Consider the following 24,292-nt stretch of genomic DNA (forward strand, 5'->3'; position numbering starts at 1 on the left):
AAAGTTCTACAATGTCAAACATGAAGTATTTATTGTAACATTTCCATTGACTTTAATGGTGATCTTGCGATGTCTTGTAAATTTGTTACGTGATATATTAGTTGAAATAAATTGGGTATTAAATACTTGTTTTGTTCTGTTAACTTTGAACTAAATTCTAATTATGTTTGAAAAATATTTAAATCTGGTTTATGGTTTCTCGTTACTTTTGTTTCGAAAAAGGCAGGTCACGTCATTATAGATACCAGGATTAAAATGTTGATAGTTTTGACTCATCAGTGACGCTCGTATCAAAGAACAGTTTCAAACGCTGCATAAAGATCGAGCTTGAAGAGCCTTGAAAACCATATCTTTTTTCAAATATGTATCAAATACATCTAAGGTAATATATTCCTGAGGAGGAAAAGCTAAAGTATTTTAAAAAAATCAAAGTTTTTATAAATAAGTCCTTATCAATGATAATTATTGTCGACACAGAAGTAGTGATTTCTTGGCTAGGGATACCCTTTGGAAATAAAAACTTCACCTGCAGTATTGGCATTGACCCAGAGATTGTAAATAAAGGTAAATTGTTATTTCCGTTAACAAAATCTCATTTTCGGTAGAGTGTAATCTGATATGATTCTTCACATTGATTCTTAGAGTATATGGTTATAGGCGCTTTAACATAAAATCAGTGCAGAAAATGGTCACTACCAGGTTCATAAAGATATATATTACTAAATCATCTATTTTTTATAGATTATCATTGACCATCTCAACGCGAAAAGCAACCGAGTTGAGATGACCAATGATAATCTGTTTTTTTTTTTGGTAGCTCTATACGATGTAAATGGGACCAGATAATTCCATATGGACCTACAGCGAGCTAAGTTTGAGCACTATATGGAATTTACTGGCCTCTTCTATATTGTTTTATGTCAGTTACATACTGTTTAACAATTTTTTCTTACCGAATGTCGGTTAATAACGAGTATTTTTCAGTTGTTGTAATGTGAAATATGAGTCATAGAAGCAATATTTGGTGTCTGGGGGGCTACTACAGGTTACTTTTTGTTTAATATTTAGAACCTGTCTTCACTATTTTAATTGTTTTTAAATACGCCATGCCTATTGAACGTGTAATTTAAAATTAAACACGTCCAGTGATCTACTGTTTAAAATATGGTTCACACATGTTCTCTATTAATCTATTATACCTAAAAACTTTTAAGAGGTCAGAAAAGTATATACTTACTGGAAACAAATATATTTCTATACCCAAGGAACATATAGACTTTTCGAATACTTTGTTTCTAATTCTTGCTAACTTTTTTTTTTAGGTGCGTTTACAACTAATTTGATTTGAGCACTACTGATGAGTAGAAGCGCGTCTTTAATACAAAATTATTAACTCACCTTTGGTGTTTGTTTACTTCCTTTATGATACTGGTATAGCTAAATTTTTTAATCAACTTTCGTTTATTAGTTTAACAGGTTAAATATGTTTCCGAACTTTATGCGGATTTTCCTTCTACTTACTGAAATTGCGGTAAATGTGGTAAGAACATTTCTTCAGAAGGAATTTCAGCCCGAAGACCTTGAGACATTCATTGAAAAGAATAAAACCTTGATCTACCATCTACACCATAATCGGAGAGATGGATGCTGCATGTGTTTCGATCTTCCTAGACAGCAAATCATTCGAGATTTGCAGTTCAAGATGCTATTTGTAAGTAATGGGCAAAATTGTAAAAAATTTGCTAAAAAATGCTGCCATTGTCAATTTAAGGCTAATCCGAATATTGAGCTGAAAGACATCGATCTAACATTGATAATTTCGCTTTTAAACAACTGTTTAACGCTGGATCCGCAAAAAAATCGATATTTGACGGTCATACGAAAATCAAGGAATGAAATATCCCACTGTACACACGAAAATGACTATGATGATTGCCATTTTTCTACTATGTGGGGAGATATTTCGACCGCAACTGAATATTTGGCTAAATGCATCAGTGAAGAATATTCAAAAGAAATACTTGATAAAATTAGGCAGTTGAAGAAAAGGACACTATTACCAGTTGAGTACACCAACGCAGTACTAGAAATTTTACGATGGAAAGGTAACAATGATGAGGTGAGTTCTTAAAATGAACATGGTAGTAAATAAATGCAACAGTATTATACTGCTGTTCAAAATTCATAAATCGATTGAGAAAAAAAAACAAATCCACGCTACAAACTAAAACTGAGGGAAACCCATCAAATATAAGAGGAGAACTACGACACAACAGAAACACAACATTAAAATGTAACACACACAGAAACGAACTATAATATAACAATGGTCATTTTCCTGACTTGGTACAGGACATTTTGATAAAAAAAAATGTAATTTTTTGTGGCATGCCAAACCTCCCTTTCTTATGGCAATGTTAAATATAACATTAACATGACAACATTACATGATAGGACTACCATACAAATAAATGGGAGAACATATAGGAAAGAGAAACACGAATAATAGCTACCAAAGCTGCCAGGTTTAAAATTAAAAACGCCAGACGCGCTTCGTCCACACAAGACTAAGCAGTGGCGCTCTGATGAAAAAAAGTTCGAAAGCCAAAAATAGTAAACTTTCCCATGCAATAGCTCATTGATATCAGAATCGAAACGAACGAACTCTGTATAAATGATAACTCTATTTTGTCATTTGATTTTGCCATGTGATTAGAGACTTTCCGATTTGATTTTCCTCTGAGTTCAGTATTTTTGTAATTTTACTTTATCCCTAATGGTTGTGACCGGTTATCTTTTATTTTAAGATGACAATGAGACATCTCTCCATCTAAGTCACAATTTGTGAAAGTAAACAATTATAGGTCAAGGTACGGTCTCAAACACGGAATCTTGACTCACGCCAAAGAGCAAGGTATAAAGGTCCCCAAAAATGACTAGTATAAAGCCATTCAAGCAGGACAACCGACGGTATAATCTATATAAAGAAAGATAAACGAGAAAAAACTGATGAACCCCATCAACAAACATTCGTGCATGAATAGATATTTATCGTATGTGTGATACGAATAAGTGATACGAAAATCTTGATTGGCTTATCAGGCATCATTATCCCAAATAACGCCATTTCCATCGGCTATTCGTAAGTTGACTTTTAAGAGGTTACGACGAGATATGATTCGTCCATTGGAACGGCCATATGTGATTTCATCTATAATAAACAAAACACTAACATTTTTCACCTGACAGTCTTCTTTATGTTGGTTTATTGATTTAATTATATAAAGAATGTTCCCTATTTGAATTTTGAAAACAAGAAACTTCTTTTTGTCAAATTTTATAGCATTATGAAGCGTACGAAAAGTCGTTTAACTGTAAATATTATTTGAAATAGAGTCAAATTAAAAATATACTAAAATTAACGATGTTTTATTATAAAAATGTCAAAGTATTTTGTTCTGAAACAAAAGGTGACATTAGATGATGAAAATGTTTTTTGTAGTTAACAATAAAAGATCAATTTACCTTAGCCGTATTTGGCACAACTTTTTGGAAATTTTGGACCTTCAATACTCTTCAACTTTTAACTTGTTTGGCTTTATAAATATTTTGATATGAGCGTCACTGATGAGTCTTATGTAGACAAAACGCGCGTCTGGCGTACTAAATTATAATCCTGGTACCTTTGAAAACTATTGCATAGATTTTTTGCGTAAAAGAATTTTTTACATATCATGCTTCTCAAAATTAGTTATTGATCAATTTGAGAACTGAAACGAAGATTGTATTAAAGAGACAGCAACCAGACATAAGGATATAAAACATCCGATGCCTTTTGACGGCAAACCTTTTGCCCTTATTAGAGGGACCAAAAACAACTACTATCTAGGCTTAGGTTTGTAATTGTACCGTGTTATGCATAATTGACCTTTCATGCATTATTAGAAGTCATAAATTTCATTTATATTTATTTGAAATAATATGAATGATAACTTATTGTTAGTCGAATAAAGGTGGTGATGTATTTTTTTAAGTCGATAAAATTAAGCAAAGCTATCGTTTAGATATCAGAAGAGTTGTATTTAAGGGATATACGATGAAATCCTAGCAATTATATACAAATATATTGGTATATGAATAGTGTCGTATTTTTTTAGAATACCACAAAGATAATGAAAGTAATTAAAAGAATGAAATCAAAAATTGGAAGCCGTGATAAAAGGATTGAAAGTATGCTTTGTAGTATCAAAAGACGTTTAAATGCTGCAGAAAGGCAACAGTCAACTCAAAATTGTGATACTGTAGACAAAATAACGATGGGAAAAAACAAATGTACAACAGGTATTTTAATATTAAAATTATTTCGTGCAAAACAAATATATAACTTATTCATATACTCCTGGCACACTGACTAATATATCTCAACACCTCATAACTAATTAACCAAACAGCAAAAATAAATATATTCCTAAACTGAGAGATTTGTCTGAATGATCCGCAATTGAAGAAAAAAGTTCTTGCACTTATGTTTGATTTCTGATTCGACATTTATTTTCTTAATTTGACGAGACTAGATTTGAAATTACAAATAACAACTACATTCAAATACCAGTGATTTAGTGTAAAATTGAGAAAGGAAATGGGGAATGTGTCAAAGCAACAACAACCCGACCATAGAGCAGACAACAGCCGAAGGCCACCAATGGGTTTTAAATGTAGCGAGAATTCCCGCACCCGTAGGTGTCCTTCAGCTGGCCCCTAAAAATATGTATACTAGTACAGTGATAATGGACGTCATACTAAACTCCGAATTATACACAAGAAACTAAAATTAAAAATCATACAAGACTAACAAAGGCCAGAGGCTCCTGACTTGGGACAGGCGCAAAATTGCGGCGGGGTTAAACATGTTCATGAGATCTCAACCCTCCCCCTATACCTCTAGCCAACGTAGAAAAGTAAACGCATAACAATACGCACATTAAAATTCAGTTCAAGAGAAGTCCGAGTCCGATGTCAAAAGATGTAAGAAAAGAAAATAAATAAAATGACAATAATACATAAATAACAACAGACTACTAGCAGTTAACTGAAATGCCAGCTCCAGACCTCAATTAAACTGATTGAAAGATTATGTCTTCATCATATGAATATCAGGCACAATCCCTCCCGTTAGGGTTTAGTATAATACTATCATAGAATATATGAGAAGAACATTACCCGTGTCATGCCAATAACTGTTTTAGTAAAAAAAAGAGTATTAGAATGACCACATTCAGAATTCTGTTGATTCATTATTATTTCATGAAAGATCTTTTTTCATTCTATAAAATTATCAAAGGGGGGCATCATTTTTAGAGAAATATGTTATTAAACCCACTTATACAACTATGCCAAATCATTGTTACAATTAATTAATCACTGGTGATATGATAGGCGCCTTCATATAAGATTGTTCTGATTTAGTACTTTTTGTGTACAACGTCAACATAATGCAGTAAGAGGAACCAATTAAATTTGATTGAGGACTTTTTAGTAGATTAAACACTAAGAATATTGGTAAAGGAAGAGTATTTATCATTCATTAATTACAACTTTTATGAGACGTCCAAAAAGCAAAGTTACGAGCCTCGTGAAATTTTGAAATGACCAATCTGAGAGCGTAAAATTAACTCGAAGATGAATCGCTAACGATTGTCTGCTTTTCCGGCTGACGATATCAAAGTAGTATTTTGAACAAACTTGTAAAATCTCATCAAATATATATAATCAAACACATTATTTTTACCTTGAGCTTATTAGTCTTTGCTAATTAACAATAATGTCACTTTCTTATCGGAGTTTATTTTTTTAAATTTGATCCGATCAGGGTTTACATAAAACATCTTACTTGTTAAAGGTGAACTTACTTCGTGAACACCAATGATGTGGTTAGCTAATAGATGATATCAAGGATTAAAGATGTTTGGAAGCTGCATGACTTATATTCATTGAATAAATTCATATTATAGCGCAGAGAAACTGCTAGTATCGACATACAAGATCTAATAAAAGCATCTGAACATGATGAGCCTAGGTGTTTGTGTCGAACTTTATGGGATGGGATACAACTAGTGTGACTATGTGACTATAATTATGTAAAAAAATATTTTGTAATCAACCTTTTCCTAGGTTCTCCAGATGTGACTATTAGTCCTGCTGAACAAAATGTCATCCACGGAAACAATTTGACCCGGGAGTATACCGTCACTGGAAATCCCTCTGCTGCATCAACTAACAAGCGGTTCTCTCCAAATCGTGGAACTCAAAGATCTAGTAATATAAGCGGTTGTGATGAAAAGGAAAGTGGTGGTTCTACACAAACTACTTCTCAGACTGTAACGAGCCCTCAAACAGCAGATGTAGATTCAAATGTTTGTTGTTCGTCAAACGCTGTTGAAATATCTTCCGGTAAGGCTTCTTCAGTTCTCACGTACATAAGTATTTAACAAAATATATTTTCCACGCCTTGAATTTCTTTTCAAATCAAACCTGTCCAGTGATTACTGATATATATATATATTATATATATATATATAGTGATGCCCAGGTGGTCGCGTGGTCTAGCGTGACGGCTACAGTGCAGGCGATTTGGTGTCACGATATATCAGTAGCATGGGTTCGAATTTCGGCGAGGGAACAAAAAATTAAAAAAAAATAAATAAAAATTTTAAAAATTTGCAAAAGCAAATTTACAGATAAAACATTGTTGGGTTGATGTTTAGACGAGATATATATATATATATATATATAAGTACGTCTGAGTCAGTGACAACTCTACAACATATTTATCCATGATGGTGATACATGGCTGTGTAAACATCAACCCAACAATGTTAGATCTGTAAATTTGCTTTCGCAAATTTTTTGTTCTTCCCTCGCCGGGATTCGAACCCATGCTACTAAGATATCGTGACACCAAAGAGCCTGCACTGTATACGTAGCCAACATTGTTGGGTTGATGTTAAGACGAGTGGTATATACATAATGTACACAGCCATGTATCACCATCATTTCTGGTGATCCGATTGATAAATCTGTTGTAGAGTTGTCACTCACTCAGACGTACTTCTTAATATAATTATTTTTTGTGACTGTATCTTGCATTAATTTGTAGGATCCTTTACTATAGATAATTGAGCTGATCTGTTACAATAACATCTCCATGCCTTAAATATCATGTACCGTAGTACGCCGCTAGATTAAAACTGACGAGGAAAGGTAACACACGGCCACCGTAAGCTTTATTTTTGTGAAGCCCAGGTAGTCGTGTGGTCTAGCGGGACGGCTACAGTGCAGGCGATTTGGTGTCACGATATCTTAGTAGCATGGGTTCGAATCCAGGCGAGGGAAGAACAAAAATTTGCGAAAGCAAATTTACAACCAACATTGTTGGGTTGATGTTTAGACGAGTTTTATATATATATAGATATCAGTGTCTAAGAATGTAACTTTAACACACTAATGAGTGTTATTAAATTAGTTGTTATATTTTATATATTATTCACGCAATAATTCGCTAAACAACTTAGCGAAATATTGCGTGAATAATATATAAAATATAACAACTAATTTTATAACACTCATTAGTGTGTTAAAGTTACATTCTTAGACACTTATATAATTTAATTTAGTAACTGCATCAGTTTATCTACAACCTGATCCACACCTAGATAGATTGAATGTTGATTGTTGCTATTTTTAGACACTATACACATATATATATATATATATACCATACTGAATCGTCTTCATTACTTTATGTACCAGTGATTTCCCTCTTATATCAGTTATATTTTTGGAGTTAAGTATTTTTGTGATTTTACCTATTTCCAGGTGTACCTAAAGTGCAGATACTACAAAGTTACTATACGAAACCATGTGGCGACCAGGTGGTAATACAGTGTAGAATTGAATCGGTGTCCTGTGTAACTGATGTTTACTGGGAGAAATTTTCTAATAATAGCAGTGAGAAAATAACAAGAGATGAAAATGGATATCATGGCAGAACATTTACCACTACATCACCCTCGTTGACAATTGATCATGTTACAAAAAATGATGCTGGAACATACATTTGTCATGCGACAAATGCTTCCGGCAAAGGCACTAGTAAATCTGCAACTTTGATATTAAATGGAGGTTGGTATATGTTTTTAAGTAAATCGATGTTTTAATGCATATCTTAAAGACATATGATCCTTCAAATTTAACAAACGTTCGATATGCTTTATGTCACTGAATGGACGATTTCTTTTGCCATTATACATCTGTACAGGTAAATCGTTGCCACACAATTCTGTTAATGCAGGTTATATGTTGCGCGTAGAAACAGCTAACACGTCAGACCTCTGCTGTATAAATTGTAGCAGAAAATTTGGACATATCGACTATGGCAAGTTCAGATCTATTTTCAAAACATAACGGGATGAATTCATCATGGGATGAACACTTACAATAACTCACATGACTCAGGAACACCTATTCCACTTTATTCGCCGTCAGACTGTAAACTCATTGATATCCCTGGTGGTGCATGCCCTCGAGCTTTCTTATTTTAGTATCATTGATTTAATCATAATTATCTTTATGATAATGCTAACAAATTTACTGATTGTTTTGGTTAAAAAAAAAATCATAAATTAGTACAATTCAGTTATACCTTTTTCAACATTAGCATAATTTAAATGATTTTCTTCAACTAAAACTGTTTTATTTAGATTAAGAATGTGTTTGTCAAAAGAAGAAAACAGTAAAACAACATCAGGTAGATGTGCCTTTCATTAATTTGGAAATTCTGAAAAACATAAAAGTTAAAAGACGTGGAATGATTGCCAATGAGAAACTTTCCATCACTGACCAAATGACGCAAAAGGAAGCCATAATATAAATCATGATACGGTCTTCACCAATCAACAAACCCATATCGTATATCAAGCTACAAAAGAGCCGGACATTTAAAATGTAAAATGATTTAAACGAAAAGTTCAACGGCCTGATTTATGCACAAAACGAAAAACAAATCTGAATACACGACAAGAACTGAATGACAAGCACTTTACTTGGGACAGCCACAAAGAGAACATGCAGAATAAGGCTGAAAATATATGCTTGCGAATACCTATAACTTCCAATTACCCGGACATTGTTGTAAAATCAAAAGATTGAAACAAACTATAAACATTAGCTGTGTAAAGCTCATCACACATCATACAGAAAATAAAATAACAAAGAGACTTAAAACCCCTAAAGTACCGGATTACGAGTACTCGTATTTGATTAAAAGCTCGGGAAGATCCCATTTTAGTGATAAAATAATCATGTAAACAAATTTTACAAAGCAGCGAACATCCAATGGATTTAGTGATAAGATGTCAAAAACGGTGGCATGAAATATGTGAAATTCCAATATATGAGTATCCAAAGAGTGGGGACCGTTTATGTTCACAATTATAGAAATCAAATTAGGTTAATTCATTCATAGCCTGTACCTATAAAAAGAGAATTCATAGACCTTAATACGGTATTGAATAGAAACTCTTTTACGGGATAATTTAGTTTGATCTTATAGTGGTACTACGTCTGACAGTAAGACGAGTGCTTTTAAAATGTGTTTGTATGCTGTAAAAACGCACTATAAAATCGATCACATTTTTTTCGAGAGTGTCATCTTGTCCTCGCGTCTAAAACGCAATGTGACTGTTTCTTAATAACCATTTTCAATTGATGAAATAATAACTGTTGAGCAGCACGACGGGTGCCACATGTCTGCTTACCCTTCCGGAGCACCTGCGATTACCCCTAGTTTTTGGTGGGGTTCGTGTTGCATATTCTTATTGGTGTTCTATGTTGTGTCATGTCTACTATTGTTTGCCTGTTTGTATTTTTACATTTTCAGCCATGGTGTTGTCAGTTTGTTTTCGATTTATGAGTTTGACTGCCCCTCTGGTATCTTTTGTCCCTCTTTCTCAACTTTTTCAATGCAAAAATTCTTTTGACCCAGTTTACCACCCCCCCCCCCCCCCCCCAATCCCCCTTTGTGGAATTCCAGACTAAAACTGTTGGTATCCATTGTAATATTGTAATAAAAGCTTTTTTTTCTTCATTTTTTCCTTTTCCCTTTTCGTTATATGTATGTAATGTTTGCCACAGGAAGTTAAACTAACAAAGACAGTTAATCAGTTCGGGCTTTACAAGCTACAAAACGAACATTTCTCGCACAGTTCGACCCCATGTCTACAATTGCACATTCTCGAAGTTAAGAACATGTAATTCAGCAGAGATTGTTGGTTGTTGTCTTTCATTATTGATTTTTGTGGTTTTTATAAATCTGACAATCTTATCGTTTGCGTTGTTTCACATTTTATCTTGCCGGGTCCTGCTATAGCTAACAATTCGGTATGCGGTATATAGTTTGTTCATTCGCCAAGGTCGTACGGTGGCCTAAAGTTGCCGATATCCTTAACTTTCGGTATCTGGTGGATAGTTATTTCGTTGGCAACGATGTTGCGTCTCCTTATTTTAAATCAATAATCTAAACCTATAAAATTGCACAAATATGAATAGTGTGCACGTGATGAATTTTTGCCCCCTGCACATACTCTACCTAGTAAATTTTATCTTTTAGATTTGTCTTCTACACAAAACCCTTCTCTGACTGTAACCAATTTCCAGCTGTCAGATGCGGGCTCATATGTCAGTTGTGCATCTAATGATTTTGGAACAGCCTCTTGTAATCGGCCTTCAGTTCTCAAGTTTGGTCAGTATAAAACTACTTTATTTACCTTTTTCTAGCCTGTCGGTGCTTAAAATAATGTTTAACCAAGTTATCTTGGGACTCATATAAGAGTTAGTTCCCCTTAAAAGAAGGTTCTGTGGTAATTGTTTTTTGATCAACAAGATCATGTTGAGGTGCATGATAAAGGCAAAGGGTTTTTTAAATGAGTTAACAGACAAATGACATTTAATAAGAACGTTGGTGAAGAATAGTATTTTGCACATACAGACCCATACATTTACAAAATCAGTGTGAGGTTATCTATCACATTAACCAGAAATGATTTTTTCTTAACCTGAAGTTACAATTAATCACTAAATTCAATCAAAAGTTCAAAGAAACTTTATATTTGTTAATCAGAGAAAATTTACCTCTAACAAATAACCTGAAGTGACTTTTAGTTTAGTTCATCTGAAGTAGAAGTGTTAAACCCCTTTTTACGAAAATATACATCTAATTTGTTTGTTAGCTTTTTGCTCATGAATGTTTGTCTCTAATATTTAACTAACTGTGCATTTGTATTCAGATATCGCAGATCAAATTTATTCGTTCATTGTTTAATCATACGTTTTTTGATTGAGTTAAGTCTGCCAATTGATATTTTATCGTATGTTTTTCTTTGTTGTGATGTTATGCTATTGTTTCAGAAAAAGGGAGAAGGTTTGGATCCATTAAAACGTTTAATCCCGCTGCAAATGTTTGCACCTGTCCTAAGTCAGGAATCTGATGTACAGTAGTTGTCGTTTGTTTATGTAATTTATACGTGTTTCTCGTTTCTCGTTTTGTTTATATAGATTAGACCGTTGGTTTTCCCGTTTGAATGGTTTTACACTAGTAATTTTGGGGCCCTTTATAGCTTGTTGTTCGGTGTGAGCTAAGGCTCCGTGTTGAAGGCCGTACTTTAACCTATAATGGTTTACTTTTTAAATTGTTATTTGTATGGAGAGTTGTCTCATTGGCACTCACACCACATCTTCCTATATCTATCTAACCTATTAAGTTTTGGAATGGAATTCACTGTTGATTAGGCTACTATTTGAAAACGGAAGTGATTTGATTGAACATGAAGTGCTGATTAAGGATGTTTGCTTCTCCATTTCTTGATTTTTTGGCCAGATTTTCGGAATCCTTGTTTTATCAATGTATTGGTATTTAAAACATTTGCCAACTAAATTCTACTTTTTTTTCATAATTTCATTACATAATGTTCAAAAAGCCATATTTCAAAATTTTATAAAATCCTTGTTACTTTTTCATAGTTATTGAACCAAAATGGGTCAATGTTAAATGTATGAAAATTCTACAGAGAATTATTTCCCGCCAAATTTTATATGGCTATTATCTCGAAAACAAGCACACGGACCCTCCATTTTTTTCTGCTTTTATTGTTTCTTTATTTATATTTTATCAAGTCATAATAGTCCTTTACAAAACTTATTTTAAAACAGAGTAGCAAACATCCTTTAATCCATTTTTTTCTTATGCAGGGGAGACATTGTCTTTTAAGCAAATGGCTAGGCTGCCACATATAACGTAAATTATTCAATCACATATTTATATCTTTGTAAACTGTTTTCTTATATATTTAGGAGGGAGTGGTAGTGATTATGATGAAACTTACAGAGTTATAGATGGCATGCGACTTGGTGAAAAAAAGTGCAGGAAGACAGAACTGTTATATTCCGTCCTTGTTTACACTGCACTTCGAGGTTCGTTTCCCTTAGAACAAGAAGATTCAAATATTTTGCGTGAAATAGTTAAGGCTATTAATCCTGATGAAGATGGTTCAGTTATATTAGAAAGAAAATTTTTAGAGATGAAGCTAGTTCCACACTTCTTAAAAAAAACGGAAAATTTAACGTACGAGCCGAAAAACCAAGTTGTAAAAAAATCAATCATTAATTTATTTGCAAAAGAGTGTAAAGAGTGTTTTTTGAAAATCTGTAGTTTCGACATCATTGACCAAGTGCGACATGAGGAAAATGCTTTTACAATGGCAAGGGCATTTATTGAACGAATGAAATTTGATAGGCGTGATGCCTTTCACATCGGAGAATACATTGAAAAGTTAGGAAAAGAGATAGATGATGAAACAATGGATATTTTTGTAGATATGGTACAGCAATGTGAAGATATTACATTTGACCATATTGATCTTTTACTAGATGGTCTGACAAAAATAGGTACTGACTTTGAAGTTTTCCGTAAGCTACCAAGATTATACGACATCTTTTACTGCAAAGTTGACATATACCAAAATACATTATTTCATCATATAGTTGCAATTTATTCCGTAAAAGAAAAATACAAGTTGTATATTCAACACTTTTGTGAGAATAAGTTTTCTATGTTGCAAATAAGAAACATGGAGGGACATTCAGCGATAGATTTTGCATCATACTTAGGGAGAACTGAATGTATTGCAATTGTTGTTTGTAACATCAAAGCTGGTTCTCAACCGATTCTCGACGGTATTCTACAAATGGCGACAAGCGGGTTGAATACATTGCAAAAGCAAAATAACACACGCTTGATTAACATTTCACTACCTAATATTGCATATGGAAAAAGGGACGATTATACAAATATCTTCCAATTGATAGGCAAGGAACCTGGCATTACGTCGAATGATGATAATAATGAAGATGCTGGTTGTGGTGTCTCATCGTCATATCATAGTGATGAAGATGATGTGTACATGGACAGAGAGACATTTGTAGATCCTATTAACGAATTGTTGAGTCTGTTATTACCCGCAGAACTTATCGAAATATTAAGATCTGTCAACAATTAAGAGATGATAAGTTTGCACAACGTTTTTTATTAAACGGGTTGCATACATCACATGTTATTCAGATGGAATTTTAAAAGTGAAAGGCATTTTAACGATATGAAATATATAGGGAACTTTATATGCAATTTTCAACAAAAAATAAGTGTCTATACAAATTTCAAGCTCTAAATGTCCCGAGTGTCTAATAGTTATGAATAAAGTAATCAGATACAATAAATCTGTGATCTACATGTCGATGCCTCTGCTGGTGGACTATTAGTCCCCGAGGGTATCACTAGCCCAGTAGCCAGTACTTCGGTACTGGCATGAAAATACGGATTTTTTGTGTTATTAAAATTTGCTGTTACAAAATATTAGAAATGATTATAAATTAAGGAATGTATCTCCCTCATGCAAAGCTCTGATTCCTTTCACGGATTTGGCTATACTTTTTGGACCTTTTGGATTATAGCTCTTCATCTTTTATATAAGCTTTGGATTTCAAATATTTTGGCCACGAGCATCACTGAAGAGACATGTATTGTCGAAATGCGCATCTGGTGCAAGAAAATTGGTACCGTTAATTTTATTATTTAAGCTAAATTCTTCAAAATAAAAACAACAATTAGGTAAAAAGTACAACAAATCATTTGGCGTGGGTCAGGCACAAAAATATGCGACGAACTTAAACTGTTTCGAAATCTCAAATTCTAATTTTCATAACAAAACATACAAAAAAGAAAATAGATTAAAAATAAGTATTGAAAAAGTGTTAAACCCTGACACAAGAGTCGATAAGATCACAAAATCAAACAAATATTCAACAATATTTGAATCACACTAAACAATGCAAGAAGTTACTCAATCAAAGGGCAAAGAATGTACTCGGTCGTTAGGAATCACGATGTTCTGGACACTAATTTCTATTTTTGTACTTCATAAATAAAGGCAACAGTAGTATGCCACTGTTCGAAAGTCATTAATCGATTGTAAGAAAATAAATCCGGGTAACAAACAAAAACCGGTGGAAATATATCAACTATAGGAGGAAAACAACGAAACAACAGAAACACTTATTATATAAGTGCATCAACAAATCAAACTACAATGAAACACACACAAAAACGAAGACAACAAATGGCCTTTTTCTGACTTGGTACAAGACTTTTTAAATAAATGTTGTTTGAACCTGTTTTGTGGGCATTACTTAAACAAGTAACAATTAAAATTACCTATACAAGTAATGTTGAAAACGAGGCTTATTTAAATATAACTTATATAAGTTATTTTTCTGAATATTATTTTTATAGGTGTCCAAGAATACAGATTTTACTAGCTTTAAATAATTTTCACAGTTATCTGGTTATTTTTCCCTTGATATATAAAAACTAATTCTTCAGAAACACTAATTAACTTTCCGACGCACTTATCTTTCATACCGACGCTTCTGGTCAAAGATTGGTCTCTTGGGACTATTAAATTATCATTTTCCTCTAAAATCTTGAAGGTAGACTGATATAAATAGATAGATGCTTGTGAATTAATTAAGACCTGAAGTTATTTATAATTTGTAACCTAAATCAATTACATATGTGCCTTAGATAAGTGTAATTGCTATTTTTTTCAAAAATGTTTAAAATAACTTATTCAAGTAATATTTTTGTTATTATTTTCAAAGTAACCCTTCATCTCTATACTCCTCTCAAATTTGATAAATTCTTTATTTTATGATATAAAATGTAGTTTAAAATCATGAAAACTACATTTAGTCTATGTTTCTATTGAAAATTAAAATAACTATATTAAGTAATTTTGTTGTATTTAAAATAAAAAATTACTTACATAAGTAATTAAAAAAAATAACTTGTTTAAGTAACGCCCCTGACTGCTCATTAAAGATTTCAAACATCGACGTCACTAAAGAAAGATACTTTCAAAGGTAAATTCAAATGCATTATTAGAAAACAAGCTGATAACACCATTGCTAAAAAAAAAGAAATGTCAAACAGACAAACAACAGTACACGAATCAGTACACAACATTGACAACTAAATAATGAGAAGCGCGAATACAAACAAAACCTGCAGGTGCTCCAGAAGGTAAGCAAATTCTGCTTCACATGTGGCACCCGACGTATTACTCACGTTTTAATCCCAGGAATAAGTCGAATTCAGTAGGTCACATCATTCACATCATTCACATAAAACATCTTTTATCAACAAATAAAGTCGGGCTCAAAGTTATTGTGAAACTGCATTTCTACAGGTGGTACATGCAGAAATTGTCTTTTGCTTGATAAGCCTGTCAGTTTTTTTATTACAGTTTATTTGATTAAGCAAAAACTGGAATAATTTGTAGATCAGGACATAACCTTGGAGTTTATCATTGTAACTATAAATATAATCAGGTCACCTAATATTGTTGACCTTTGTCTGATAGTTAGAGTAGTTAATGAATATTTTATTACAGAACAATTCCTTAGGGTACGCTTTAGCGCACTAATGCGAACTGGTTGATTGATATCCAAAAATAAAGGGATAGTTGATTTATGTAGGAAAATTATAAAAAAGTTTGTGCAAATATGAAAAATCAATGAAATAAGCATTTGAAGATGAAAGGAAACACCAAAATCACTGAAAAAATCACTGAAATAGGTGATAATGAAATCATTTGTTTGAGTAGTACCCCTGACTGTTTATGCAGCTCCCTTTCGATAAATATGTTTTTTTAATTGCGTGAAAATGTTGACTCAGACTTTTACCTGAGTTTCTGAACAAAAGTTTTGTTACAGAACATACGTGATTGATATTGTTTTAAGTTGCAATAATTCGTGGTGTCAAGTCTACCTAATAGATTGGCAATTATAGAATTTCTCACGAAAGGCTGACGGTACCAAAGGGTTTATTATAAGTCAAAACAATTTGGAAATTAATGCCATGATAAACAAAGATAACAACGACAAGACAAACAGTTGTACGCAAAATAAAACGTAGAAACCATAGTCCAAAACATACATGAAATACTTGCCACTGGATGTTAAGCAACAAACAACCAATAATTCATCACTGTATCATGTCAAACCTTACAAGGTAGCATGGAAACTGACTAAAACAAATATGATTGTCAATGAACTATGGACGTTATACTATTATACTAGCAAACAACCTTATGTCATTATACTATCTCTTATATAGTCCTAAACATACATGAAATATTTGCCACTGGATGTTCAGCAGCCAACAATTAATTATTCATCGCTGTTATCATGTCAAACCAAAGAAGGTTGTATGAAAACTGACTAAAACAAATATGATTGTCAATGAACTATGGAAGTTATACTATTATACTAGCAAACAACCTTATGTCATTACTATATCATATATAGTCCTAAACATACATGAAATATTTGCCACTGGATGTTAAACAGCCAACTATTAATAATGCATCGCTGTATCATGTCAAACCATAGAAGGTAGCATGGAAACTGACTAAAACAAATATGATTGTCAATGAACTATGGAAGTTATACTATAGTATATTAGCAAACAACTTCATGTCATTACTATATCATAGTCCTAAACATACATGAAATATTTGCCACTGGATATTAAGCAACAAACAATCAATAATGCATCGCTGTATCATGTCTAACCGTACAAGGTAGCATGGAAACTGACTAAAACAAATATGATTGTCGATGAACTATGGAAGTTATACTATTATACTAGCAAACAAACTTATGGCACTACTATATCATAGTCCTAAACATACATGAAATATTTGTCACTGGATGTAAGCAACCAACAATCAATAATTCATCGCTGTATCATGTCAAACCTTACAAGGTAGCATGGAAACTGACTAAACCATATATGATTGTAAATGAACTATAGAAGTTATACTATTATACTAGCAAACAACCCTATGTCATTACTATATCATAGTCCAAACATACATGAAATACTTGCCACTGGATGTTAATCAACAAGCAGCCAATATTTCATCGCTGTATCATGTCAAACCTGACAAGGTAGCATGGAAACTGACTAAAACAAATATGATTGTCGATGAACTATGGAAGTTATACTATTATACTAGCAAACAACCTTATGTCATTACTATATCATAGTCCTAAACCTACATGAAATATTTGCCACTGGATGTTAAACAGCCAACTATTAATAATGCATCGCTGTATCATGTCCAACCATTAAAGGAAGCATGGAAACTGACTAAAACAAATATGATTGTCAATGAATTATGGAAGTTATACTATAGTATACTAGCAAACAAGTTTATGTAATTACTATATCATAGTCCTCAACATACATGAAATATTTGCCACTGGATGTTTAGCAACCAACAATCAATAGTCATCGCTGTATCATGTCAAACCTTACAAGGTAGCATGGAAACTGACTAAAACAAATATAATTGTAAATGAACTATGGAAGTTATACTATTATACTAGCAAACAACCCTATGTCATTACTATATCATAGTCCAAAACATACATGAAATACTTGCCACTGGATGTTTATCAACAAACAGCCAATAATTCATCACTGTATCATGTCAAACCTGACAAGGTAGCATGGAAACTGACTAAAACAAATATGATTGTCAATGAACTATGGAAGTTATACTATTATACTAGCAAACAACCTTATGTCATTATACTATATCTTATATAGTCCTAAACATACATGAAATATTTGCCACTGGTTGTTAAGCAGTCAACAATAATTATTCATCGCTGTATCATGTCAAACCATAGAAGGTAGCATGGAAACTGACTAAAACAAATATGATTGTCAATGAACTATGGAAGTTATACTATTATACTAGCGAACAACCTTGGCATTACTATATCATAGTCCTAAACATACATGAAATATTGGCAGCAGGACGTTAAGCAACTAATATCGATACTAATTAGTATGTCAAGCCGTTTAAGGTTACATAGAAACTAATTACAAATAAATATGATTGTCAATGAACAAAGAAAGTTATACTATTATACTAGTAACAGATCGTTGGCGTTTCAATGGGCAGAGTTGCCAACCTGGAAATATCTGATATTGCTCTATTTGACCATAATTATAGACATAAAACAGAAAAATATGCTATAAAAATAATATTAAATTCCACTTAAGAATGAGAATTGATGGTTTTAATAAATTTAATGAAGAAAGTGAACAAAGTGAACAACTATTTGAAATAGTACACTGTTTTCATTCCTTCGGAAGTTACCAGAATTCTTAGAAACAATAGCAACATGTACTAATGAGAAAAACGTATATATACGTTCTAAAGTATACATGTCTTGCACATTTCACCCTAACGAAACAGTTAGACTAAGTAAGCATAGATGCATATAGCAACTTTCAAAGAAACCAAAGATAAGAAAACAAATGACTGAAATATTTTTGAATATCTTAACACGGTATTAACAAAAATTTTGGTATAAAATCCGGAAAGATCCGATTGCCAAAAGATAGATAAAAAAAAAAAAAAAAAAAAAAAAAAAAACTATCTAAATCCAAACCAGATAGTGGTTTAAAAAACAATAAGAATATTGCCAACATGATAATTAATCATTAAGCCAAAGACATTGATTCACAATACCCCACCACGGGAGGCTTTGTATACAATCTGTGAAACAGATGTAAAAAGACGTGATGCCGTTTACTTTCAAGCGATCACATACAAGGAAAACCGAATGGTTCCTGTTATATTCATGTATAGACCCGACATGATATCTACACAAACCTCTTCAATTGTTAAACATGGAGACATTTGTATATTATCAAATAGGTGTTAAAACATACACGACAGTCTGCTGTTGAATTCCACAGTATAGCACTGATAACTACTATCTCTATTAGATCTCGTGTAGATTTATGATAGATTAGATCACGTGAATAAAGACAATAAATCTTTTCAATATATATATATGAATAATTAACCAAAGGTGCTGATCTACTAAGTCAGTTTCTTTAGTCTGTAAAAAGACTAGCTACAACGTAGACCTATATGCACGTGAAGTAAATTTGAAAAAACTGTTATGAAACAGACACACATCTATCTATGATACTAGATACGAAATAAATATATAAAGGTCGACCTCTGATGAGGGTTTACCTGGGATTATTCCCGAAAGAACCCGAAGCATTGCATATTAAATTCTAATGAATTAAGCAATAAAACGTACGTAGTGTCAGGTCAGAAATATTGATACCATACCATGAATAAGTGGGTTTATGGTCAATTTATAAAACTATGTTATATTACTTTAATGTCACAATAAGCTAACCATACAATATGCTCACTAGAAATTACACGACGAACAGTTGAAAGTACGTGATGTTGAGCTAGGATTTCAGAATGTTAAATCAGTATTATGTCATGATAAGCTACCAATGCAATATGCTCACTAGAAATTACACGACGTACAGTTGAAAGTACGTGTTGTTGAGCTAGTATTGCACAATGTTAAATCAGTATTATGTCATGATAAGCTACCAATGCAATATGCTCACTGGAAATTACACGACGTACAGTTGAAAGTACGTGTTGTTGAGCTAGGATTGCACAATGTTAAATCAGTATTATGTCATGATAAGCTACCAATGCAATATGCTCACTAGAAATTACACGACGTACAGTTGAAAATACGTGTTGTTGAGGTAGGATTGCACAATGTTAAATCAGTATTAAGTCACGATAAGCTAACCATACAATATGCTCACTAGAAATTACACGACGTACAGTTGAAAGTACGTGTTGTTGAGTTAGGATTGCACAATGTTAAATCAATATTATGTCACGATAAGCTAACCATACAATATGCTTACTAGAAATTAAACGACGTACAGTTGAAAGTACGTGTTGTTGAGCTAGGATTGCACAATGTTAAATCAATATTATGTCACGATAAGCTAACCATACAATATGCTTACTAGAAATTACACGACGTACAGTTGAAAGTACGTGTTGTTGCGCTAGGATTACACAATGTTATATCATTAAAATGTCACGATAGGCTAATCAAACATTATTTTGACATGAAACGACACGAAGGTGGAAAAACGGTCCACTGATGTTGGATCTGAGGTATCTTGCAAATAGTGCCGCATATGCGTAGTAGTTATGTGATATAAAAAGAGAATATATTCAAAATATATTATTCTACTTTCTTTTTACACTGTTACAGTACGGTCCATTTAATATTATCATTTCAAAATTTGAAAAAGTTTTGAAATTTTGAAATTTTCACCAAATTATTAAAATTCTAAATATCGTTTTTAGATTTGATAGTTTAGATATTTGATCAACTTTTAAAGTACTCTTAACGTCCAGTTTTTGATTATTACGCTTTTGGAAAGTTTAATTTTTGAAAATTTTTGATGAAGATATCAAAATTAGAAAATGGGCGAAAAGAGGGGTACCTGTAAACTGCAAAACGGAACAATACTGTGCAATTGAATATTTCTTACTATTGCACAAAACTGTGCAATTGAAGATTTCTTGCTATTGCGCAATATTGTGCAATTAGATATTTCTTGTTATTGCGCAATACTGCGCAATTGAAGATTTCTTGCTATTGCACAATACTGTGCAATTGAAGATTTCTCGCTATTGCGCAATACTGTGCAATTGAAAATTTCTTGCTATTGCACAATACTGTGCAATTGAAGATTTCTTGCTATTGCGGAATACTGTGCAATTGAAAATTTCTTGCTATTACGCAATACTTAATATAATAATTTTGGACCCCGATTTGGACCAACTTGAAAACTTGACCCATAATAAAAAATATAAGTACATGTTTAGATTCAGCATATCAAAGAACCACAAGAATTCAATTTTTGTTAAAATCAAGCTAAGTTTAATTTTGGACCCTTTGGACCTTAATGTAGACCAATTTGAAAACAGGACCAAAAATTAAGAATCTGAATTCACGGTTAGATTTGGCATATCAATATCTGTATTATACCACAATTGTATTTATGTTCATATATATCCATACTCTCCTTAAGGAGGATAATAAATATATATAAATATATACATGTATATATAATTCAATTTTTGATGAAATCAAACAATGTTTAATTTTGGACATTTTTGGTCCCTAATTCATTGGTATCGAAACTCCCGAAATCAATCCAAACCTTCCTTTTGTGGTCATAAACCTTGTGCTAAAATTTCATAGATTTCTATTAACTAATACTGAAGTTATTGTGCAAAAACCAAGAAAAATGCTTATTTGGGACCTGTTTTTGGCCTCTAATTCCTAAACTGTTGGGACTAACACTTCCAAAATCAATCCCAAGCTTCCATTTGGGGTCATAGACCTTATGTCGAAATTTCATAGATTTCTGTTTACGTATACTAAAGTTATTGTGCTAAAAGACAAAAAAAAATGCTTATTTGTGCCCTTTTTGGCCTCTAATTCCTAAACTGTTGGGACCAAAACACACAAAATCAATCCTAACTTTCCTTTTATTCCCATAAAACTTGTGTTTAAATTTCATAGATTTCTTTTTTTTACTTTTACTAAAGTTAGAGTGCGACAACTAAATGTCGTCGGACGACGACGACGACGACGCCAACGTGATACCAATATACGACCAAATTTTTTTCAATTTTTGCGGTCGTATGAAAATACTGATATATCAGGAGATACACACTGGATATTATGTGTAAATTATTAAATAAAGTATTGTGCAATGGCAGGAAATATTAAAAACTAGGTAGAAATTATCATTAATAGGTATAAAACCACTAGTTCATAGCCCCATTGCTTTCTATGCTAATTTCTGCAATTTCAAGCATAAATGGCTTCTTTGTCTTAAGTTCAAATAAAGAGTCAGTTAATTCATGTCAAAACTGTACCTTATCCTGACTTGTGCTGCAAAAATGAACATATCTTTAATTGCATATTAGAGCGTACTGGTTTCCTCTCTCCTACTGTCTCTCCCCTCTCTCTCTCTCTTGCTCGCTCATTCACTGCCTCTCTCTCTCTTTCATTCACTCACTCACTCCATCTCGCTCATTCACTCACTATCTAGCTCATTTACTCACTATCTAGCTCATTCGCTCACTCTATCTAGCTCATTCACTCACTCTATCTCTCACTCTCTCTAGCACATTTTCTCACTCTCTCGTGCTTACTTACCATTGAATATTAGCTATCCTTAGATATCCTCGTAGGCAATTTACAACCCAATGATGATGACTTGCAGAAGCAATGCTTATGTTCTACTCCGCTGTGAAAAAAGACAGTATATCCAGGAGAACATCATTGTCTACCAGTATTAGGGAAAGGGTGGCACCCTCACCTTCAGTTAAACTTCTTTAGGTGAGGAGCAGGTTTTTATGTTTTTTGACATGAAACTTTAAATCTCAACCAAAATGTGGTATGCTTTGGTATTTTTACAATTGACTTCTTGCAGTTTTATCTTACAGAAGGATGTTTGTGATATTTTCCTATCATTTGGATGATGATTTTTCATCATTCTATGTACTTTTCAAATATAATTGTCGAAACATGTTTTATTCAGTAAATTATTGAGAAAATTGCAAACATCCATATAAAAAGACGATAACTGTAATTGATATTTTATTCAGATTGCTATCATGTGTCGGTACGTGTTTTGTAGAAACAGTTTTCAACAAGAACATTGGTTTGTCTCAGAAAGCTAGCACACACTAAGTTTGTCAGACTTGGAAACATGGTAATATATAACCAAAATTTCGACAAAAAAGTACCAAAGTTGTGAAATCAATTTCAGTTATAGCTCAAAACCCATGAATTACAATTATACCGACTAGATTTTGACCGACTGCAAATATTGTTCCTAAAAAAAAAATAGGTAGAAATTATCATTAATAGGTATAAAACCACTAATTCATAGCCCCATTGCTTTCTATGTTAAATTCTGCAATTTCAAGCATTAATGGCTTCTTTGTCTTAAGTTCAAATAAAGTGGCAGTTATTTCATGTCAAAACTGTACCTTATCCTGACTTGTGCTGCAAAAATCAACATATCTTTAATTGCATATTAGAGCGTACTGGTTTCCTGAAGTTTGACAGTACAAAAACAGGAACTTCTGATCTGAACAACAGGTAAAATGTGCCCTTCTATCCAAATTCCATATACTTCTTTATAATTTTAATAAATCTTTTAACAAGGGTTCTACAGTGATCACAAGTCCCAAAGCTTTCATTTGATACCACAAATAACCAAATATACCCGCAATTGGCTAAGATACAGCTATGTGTAGGAACTATTTTGTTTTAAATATGTACTACTTTCTTGTTTGTTCTTTCCGATCGGGCCTGAATTAGTGGTTCTATACCTATAACAGCACTAAACTTGTTACATTGACTTAACTTTATTTCCTTCTATGATTTATGTCTAACAATGAAAAGCACATAAAGCTGTTGTCAAAACACTGTATCACTGAATTCAAGCTCAAATTGGACTGGTGAAAACATATGCGTCAAACAAAGAAAACTACATATGGATACTATAGTGACAGATATAGCACTTTTTCAATTTTTACCAGTTTTGATTTGTTAATAACTTCTCAAATAACAGTGTTCTGACCTTAATGTTTTTCTTTTTATCAGATATTCTTACTTGAATATAAAAACAGTGGTCCAAACATAAAATATAATTGATAAGTTTGTCCCC

At 32.6% G+C, this 24,292-nt stretch overlaps 1 long non-coding RNA gene across 1 annotated transcript; it reads left to right on the forward strand.

The window, feature by feature from the left end:
* The first annotated feature begins 912 nt into the window (after nt 1-912).
* On the forward strand, nt 913-14,171 carry LOC143075949 (uncharacterized). Its single transcript, XR_012978479.1, has 6 exons — nt 913-2,119; nt 4,158-4,341; nt 6,172-6,450; nt 7,876-8,181; nt 10,667-10,798; nt 12,406-14,171. It is a non-coding gene; the product is annotated as an uncharacterized LOC143075949 (long non-coding RNA).
* The last annotated feature ends 10,121 nt before the right edge of the window (nt 14,172-24,292 follow it).

Source organism: Mytilus galloprovincialis, chromosome 5, assembly GCF_965363235.1.
Source record: "Mytilus galloprovincialis chromosome 5, xbMytGall1.hap1.1, whole genome shotgun sequence".
NCBI lineage: Eukaryota > Metazoa > Mollusca > Bivalvia > Mytilida > Mytilidae > Mytilus > Mytilus galloprovincialis.